Source organism: Pinus tabuliformis, chromosome 6 (assembly GCF_031772625.1).
Source record: "Pinus tabuliformis cultivar Carrire ecotype Pingquan chromosome 6, CPIR1, whole genome shotgun sequence".
NCBI classification, from domain to species: Eukaryota; Viridiplantae; Streptophyta; class Pinopsida; order Pinales; family Pinaceae; genus Pinus; species Pinus tabuliformis.
Window position 1 is genome coordinate 488524085 of NC_142292.1, and position 7660 is coordinate 488531744.

A 7660-nucleotide genomic window follows, 5' to 3' on the forward strand; every position below is an offset into this window, starting at 1 on the left:
AACCACGACGATATATGGTTCACAACTTTTCTTTTGAACGTCACGGTCATTCTGCGGCGGTTTGATGACTAGAAGATGGAAGCTTCAATTGATAGTTGTGCTTCTCCCAAGAAGATGAATAATGGTAAATGTAAAAATTCACAGGCATGGGACTAACCAACATGGCGTTCTTTTCTTGTTTTTTGCTGTCACATATTTTCTTTTGAGTAGAGATGTGAGGGAAGCTAGAAACGATGATGATGATGATGTGAGGGAAGAGGTGAAGCTCGTACCTGATCATTGAAACTGGAGAAATTCAGTGTTGTGAATGTGTTGGCGTCCATATGGTTTCTAGATTAAAAACTGCGAACTTCATATACCAAGGATGGTGTAATATATGATTGAATGTGTCTCCAAGATTCTAGGTGATATAATTAATAAATTGAAGAGCCTTATGCTAGTGAAATCCAATAATCGCAAGGGTTATGAAGAGGTTTGGTAAGAGCATTAGTTATAAGAGCAGGCTTGAGATAGTGAGATAGCGGTCTCACAAGGTGAGATGCAAATGGTTCAAGTTGTGTGGAAGCAAGTTGCTAAGAGAATAGTGACTTAAGGCTAGGATAGTAACTTGAAAAAATATTGTATTTTTTTTTATTTTTTTTTACATGTAAATGGGCATACAACTGTAAGACCTGATATGGCATGTGTACCCCGGTAAATAATCACTGGTAAAGTTTGGATATAGACCTAGGTGATATAGGGGAGCATGTGGAAGCATGTTGAGCTAGGACAACATGTGAAATTCTTAAACACCTTGACATTGGCTTGGTAGGGCCTGGAGGTGAGTGGTGGTTGCCTCACTTGGCGGATTTGGCTAGATTTGGCCAAGGAAAACCCGAAGTCAAGTTTAAAGGGGGGATTGTTAGATAAACTTGACCCTATGGTGGAGTTGAGGTTATGTTAACAGTTATGGTGAACAGTTGTGGTTTTGGGCACCTAGTATTGGTGACTCATGGTATTGAGCTCATGGTATTACATGTAGTTGAAGCCCTTAAAAGGCTTGTGTATTCTCCATTGCAGGGAGCCATGGTTGAGCGGTGAAAGCTCAGGTTGTTGGTCGGTTTGGCTGTGTTTTAGTCAAGGACAATAATAGATCTATTGTTGGTTGGTTTTTTCCCCAATTGGGGTTTTCAAGACAATCATGGTGTACATGGTTTGAATGTGTGTTTCTTGATTGTTATATTTATTTCTCTTGAACCCCAACAGATTCATCCAGGGTCCATGATTGTGCTTCAATACATTTGTATTCTCTTTTTGATAAGTAGTCATGCATGCCATTGCAGGGGCTTGAGATTTATTGTATGGGAATGTACCACTTACAGTTATTAATATAAATAAAGGTTGCAATTCTAGATCCCGTTGTGTTCAGTGTTTTGATTGCAATTATTTTTAATTAGAACACCTAGATGTGCCAGATTAGATGATTATTTCGTTGTTTGGGATATTACAGTGTATGTGTATGAAATTTATATATTTATTAAGAACCAATGTAGATTATTCTCAACTTTTGATCTACCAAGCATCTAGAAGAATTGAATCTCTTAGAGTGTAAATATTTCCTTTAGTTTTACACTCAAAAAGATGTTTGGAGATTGAGAGATTTGATCCCTCTTGACCCTATTAGATTAAGAGTTAAAATAAATCTATGTTGATTTTCTTGAAATAAAAAAGCATATTTAATAATGTCATCAACTGATATTTAGTAAGACTAAAACACGTGAAATCTTTGTCTTGAACTCTTCTTTATTTTTATTCTTATGATGATCATAATAATATATTGTATGTTTTATGGTTGTAACAAATATAACCTCTTTTCTAACCAAAAAGGATAAGATGTTGGCATCTACATCTAATTTTTACTTTGTTCCTCCTTCTCAAGGTTTTATAAAATTAATTGATGGTGCCCCTAGGGGAAATCCATGTATTGTTGGGTTCAATGGTGTGTTCTGGGAATAGCATTAGCATGTAGCGTGTTTCTTTTCTCAGAGCTATGGGCATACAAGTAATAATGTGGCAGAGTTTCTGGCTTTGAAAAAGGGTCTTTTGACAACAATTCATGAAGGTTTCTTCCTCCTACAAATTGATGGGGACTCACAAGTGGTTATTAAATGTATGAAACACCTCCTTATTGGACAACCACTAAGTAAATTGGTAAAGAGTTAGCGTTTGGAGGGTGTCGTTGGGAGAATCAATGTATTTTGTCAAATTTTGAGTATGTATTGGCCACTCATATCAAACGCAAAGGAAATAGGGTTGTTGACTTCCTCGCGAACTTGGGATGCAAGTCTAGACAATTAGTGTTAGACAAGGTTTGGCCTCCTTATCTTTTGAATGAAGATCTTACATAGTTACAAGACCTACTAGATAATGATAATCACTCCCTCAATGAGGGTGTTATTGCTAGTGATCAATGGATTACACAGCCTTCCCGGTAGGTGAGTCTCTCTACAGATGCACTAAGGTTGTTATGGAGAAGCGACAGTTTGAGGTAAGGCGTTGGAATGCATACAATGGTTTTAGTGGTTATAAATGGCCACATATGGCTTCGAGGTGGTGGAAGTACGTCGTTTGTGGCAAGGGTGGTGAGGTTGTATCCTCTTCCTCCCTTACAATGGTTCTCTTAGAGTTGGTGTTTTCAACATCTCTGCTGCTTAGGGGTATGAAGGGTGGTTTTCAGAAGTCGACGTCTTATTTGGGAAGGTGTAGCGAGGTATTCTACATTCTGTTACAATTGCCTTTGTATATTGTTGTTTTGGTTTTATTTCAATGCCCTCTTGTATTTTGAAAGCACATTGTGTGACTTGCTATAACGTTGTACCCATGTTATTGTAGTTTTGTTCGTTGAGTAGGTGCCTTGTCCAATTGTGTTTACATCTAGTTAAGTGGGTCTTTTATTTTGAAAATGGTGTTGTCTTAGTTGTCCAAGGGTTGGCTTTGTTGGGTTTTAAAGGCCTCATTCTCGGGAGTTAAAGGGTCTTGTCAAGGTTGACCAACGGTTGCCTCTGTTGGGTTTTAAAATATCTCATTTTCATTTTTTGTTTTATTCTAGGTTTTCTCTCTTATTTTGTTGGAGTCACATTGTCTATAAAACTCCTTGTGTTGAGGGGGTGAATTTCGTTCTTTTTTAGAGCTTCGCTCTTGGCCTTCTTAATTTGGTCTAGTTCTAGGGGATTCTTAGTCCTATGACCTTACATTGCCTTGAATTAGGATACTCTCTCGAATTTGGCCCTCTATTGTGGTGTTAGAGGGATGATCTATTGGTTTTCAATCAGGAGAAAGCGAGACTCTTCTACATTTGTCTTCTTCTTTTGTTGGGCATGGTATATGTACTTGTTTGGCTTGCTCTCCCACCTCACTCATCATGCCTCCACGTCAACAAATGATGAGTAGGAGGGGATGTTTGGGGATTGCTGGTGTTAAATGATCTCGACTGTTTGCATTTGATTCAATAGGTTCCTTCTTTGATGTGGTTCCTCTGGAAGTGAGGAGAGAAATACTCCTCTTGGAAGCAAAAGAAACTGAGGATCACCCCTATCACTATGATTTTGAGCTTCAGAAGATGGCCTTGGACCTGTGAAGAGTTCCTAGTCGTGGAAGGTTTCGTAAAAAATGTTTACATTTTTTGTATTCTCTTGCCTTGCATCAACAACTAGATACACTGCTTTGTTTAATCTTTAAGGACAAACAAGTTGAGACCTATAATTTGTTTTATGGCCTGGAGGATATTAAACGTATGTTGTGGAGCTAGTGGTTTTGTCTTAATAGTGTTGAGTCTCGTCTGGCCTAGGTGGAAAATTTCATTGTCTTAGATTCTGCCTCTGGTGATCTCACTGACCCTCTTGAAGACCCTGGGGATCACATTGATCCTCCTGTTGATAGTGTGCAGGACCTTACTATAATATCTTTCGACCAAGATTAAGTATTGGCCAAACGTGTTTTGGTGCTCTTTTGCTACATAGTTGGTGTTGGGATTTTCGGGCTTTCACTTCGACATTTGATGGGGGCATCATGGTTTCTCTACTTATGCAACCTGGGTATTTTGATGCAATTTGGTTTCGGTGTTTGTGTTTGGTAGATGGACTTACTTGTTTCAATGTTGAGGCATAAGTCTTAGTCTTCTATGTGGGTCCAGTTGGTGCTTTGTTTTGGTATGGACGCACAAATGGTGGGATGCTCTATAATCTAGAGGCTTCTACGTCTGATGTGGTTGGCCTCCAGATGTACAACTAGTGGATGGGTTGATGTTTTGGTTCTGGGCACAATATTCCTATGGTTCGAGGTGTTCATCTTTTGTATATTTTTGAGTTTGGAATGTTCATCTTCACTAGTTTTATCTTGATGTAATATTGTTCTCATGGCTTTCGGGTTGTCACAAATCTACTTTTGGTCATGATGACCTTCATTGTTGTTTTTGGGTACAAATTATAATTTTATGTCGACAATCGCTTTCGTTGTGGCCGACTCATTTGGATGTAACAACAATGTTTCTTTGATCTGATTAATAAATTTTTTGAAGCAATTTAAAAAAACAAAGAGTGATAAATTTAGAGAGGCCTGTTAACCTTAATAGAGACGATGGCTAGAGTATCAACAGTTGTTGGATCCCTGCTCTTTCTTCCTAATTTTTTATTATTATTTATTTTCCTTATTATTATTTATTAATATTATATTTTTATTTGGATATATTTGTATTTATGTTTTTTTTAATTAATATATATATATATATATATATATTTGTAAAAATAAAATTTATTAATTCTAATTTAACAATAATGTTTATAATATTATTATTTTTGTTACTATTTATTAGTAATAGTATTACTAATTATTTGAAAAATAAAATTGGTTAATACCATCTTAACTATATTGTTTATAATATTATTTTTATTAAAATTCTAATTCTTAATAATATTATTACTTATAATGGTATATTTTTAGTTTAAGAACTTTTATTAAAAATTTGAATTTATTTGTAATATCAATAAAATTTAATTTAATAATATTATTTATAAATTAAAATTCATTGAGTTTGGTACCGTTTTTCGTTTCTCCTTCTTGGTCAAACCTTAATTATTATTTTCTACTATTAAATCAAACTAGTTCTCTAATGGCTAGCTTTTCTACATCTATTTATTTCATTGTCTAGATCTGATTTCTCATCTTGTTCTGAAGATGAACCACGCTCGCTGGTTTGAAACAAGTAGATTATTTCCTATATGATTTTTTAAATATTGAAACATATTATTAGAAAAAGTCAAACTGGGTAAAATTTTAAAGAACATCCTGTTGGAAAAAAAAATGCACAATAAGATCAAAGACAAGATAAATTAATGGAAAATTATTTATAAATATAAAATAAACGTTAAATTTGAGATGAAAATTTAAGTTAAAAACTTAAAACTTAGAGAATATGTCAAAAGGAACATACAGTACATTCATAATATTGAGTATTTGTACATGTTAACCTTTGGACTCTTTCCCACGATAATAGAGTGTCCATTTTTCTGTCCAAATGTTATTGAAGTAACGTTTTTAAGGGTGAATTACTCATTGATTAGGAAATGAAATTTATTTCACTGTTATTCATCCGTTGTCGTCTAGTCCGGTTAGGATACCTGGTTTTCACCCAGGCGACCCGGGTTCAAATCCCGGCAACGGAATAGGTTTTTCCACTTGCGAGTATTGTAGAAATATAACTTTTGAGCAGAGCTCAATTGGTTAGAACGTGGATAAATGGGCGCAACACCATTGATTGTTACTATGTTGTGGCAATGTGGAGGTCAGTACTAGTTTGTCTTCAAATTTAAGGGCTAAAAACAAACTAGAACTTCAGTCACATTTTTCCTTCGTGAATGGATTCCCGGCTATTTTATTATTACTGTTTTTAAACCCTGTTGACAAAGATTGCATGCACGGCGTCATCGATTATTAATGTTTCTTGGCCTGGTGATAGCCACTCGAAATGGGGTGTATTAGATGGCAATGGTAAAACACAAACGTACCAATTTTCTGTTCGTTCTGTACACAATATTAAGTAGTAATGTTTGAACTATGAATTCATGAAGCTTTGCCTGAATTCCTTTTTCAAAATATTTTTGAAATAAAATTAGGGAGCATGCACCACTGGTAAGCACTATGTCTGGCTATGCATCCTACTTCTGGAAGGGCCTCTCTCCTTCTCCTTCCTCCAAACATTAGGGCAATGACTTTCCAAGCTACAGTCTCTACTCTAAAAAAACCAGTGAAATTGCAGCCAACATGGTTGGTCAAGGGAGCTGAAAATCAACCTCCAGTGAAGCTCGCCCATCCTCCTCCATGCAAATCACCATGGCTTTGGCCGTAAGACGTCTAATCAGCCACTTAACAGGAATCTGGTCGTCCCCTGAAAAATGACATCTTGATCCAAAAAGAATTGGTAAACTCTAATCAGACGACAAATGACTAACTGCTTCTGTGGCTAGGGGTTTTATGCCTTCTTGTTTGAAATAAAAGAAGACAACGACTTAAACTTCAGGAATGACCCATATTTTCTGGGATCTTTGGGGATGCACTTGAATAGGTGCACTCCAAAATCAAACTCCAAGAACATTGTGCCCTCAACAATCTCAATATGGGTGTGCCTTCCCCACTTGCCGTGGTATTGTTTGTGGGACGACTCTCTTAAAAGCATAGGTAATGCTTTGGGGAGATGCATAGACAAAGCAGAACCAAAGTAAAATATGTTTGTATGTGCTTGTATCTATGTCAAAGTAGACCTGCAAAAGGGCTTTCATATAGCCATTTTATTAAACCTGACAACCAGTAGCACCTTTCAAGTGTAAAGCTTCACATGAGTACGAGCATTTTGCTAAAGATTACAAGAAAAGGATCCCTCAACAAGCGCCTCAACTGGGATCCAACAAAAAGATCAATGTCACATGGTCAAGAAGAAAATGGGTTTGGTTAAAAATTAACAGGGGAAACCTCAATCTTCATTAGCAAGTCCTTCCAACAGTAACTTGATATAAATCTTGTAGAGCCTAGCCACTGACTAAAGGAAATGACCCTAGCCAACGCCTTGAAAAGTCTTAAATCCTTTGACTCAAGTATGGAATGCGAATCCCCCAGTGCTTCACAATAGATACGAGCTTTTATTTCGAGGAGAGTGAATCACCAAAGTGGAAACTCTAGTGGATCTTTTTTCACACTCAGCAGTGGTAGTTACTTCAAACCCAGAGCCCCATTTGGTCCATCCAAGTAGCAGAGTTTCCTCCCTTATAGCAGGAAGCCAAGGTCTCGAACAGATTCGACAAGATCGACAATGTTTTTGAGTAGTCAACCCCACCCCACTCAGACACCGATCTTAAGAACAAACCTCAAATGGAATTAGAGGAAGAAGATAAAGAAGTAGAAATAAAGGATGGGAAGAGTAACAAAAGGCCAGAAAGAAACATGGCAAACGAAAAAAGAGAGGTAGTAGTGGATAAGGACAAAATGATGGGGACACAACAAACTAGAGACAAGTCTTAAGCAGCAACAAGAAGACTTGTCAAGACAACAAGAACAAGTGGGCCATCTGGAGATGGTAGTCAAAATCTCACATAAATAAGGACATATTGGATTTTACCCGAAGTCTCTCATC

The 7660-nt window shown here is 36.7% G+C and overlaps 1 non-coding gene across 1 annotated transcript; it reads left to right on the plus strand.

Annotated features, from left to right (window-relative positions):
- Window positions 1–5625: 5625 nt before the first annotated feature.
- Window positions 5626–5699, plus strand: TRNAE-UUC (transfer RNA glutamic acid (anticodon UUC)). The gene has a single exon. It is a non-coding gene; the product is annotated as a tRNA-Glu (tRNA).
- The last annotated feature ends 1961 nt before the right edge of the window (window positions 5700–7660 follow it).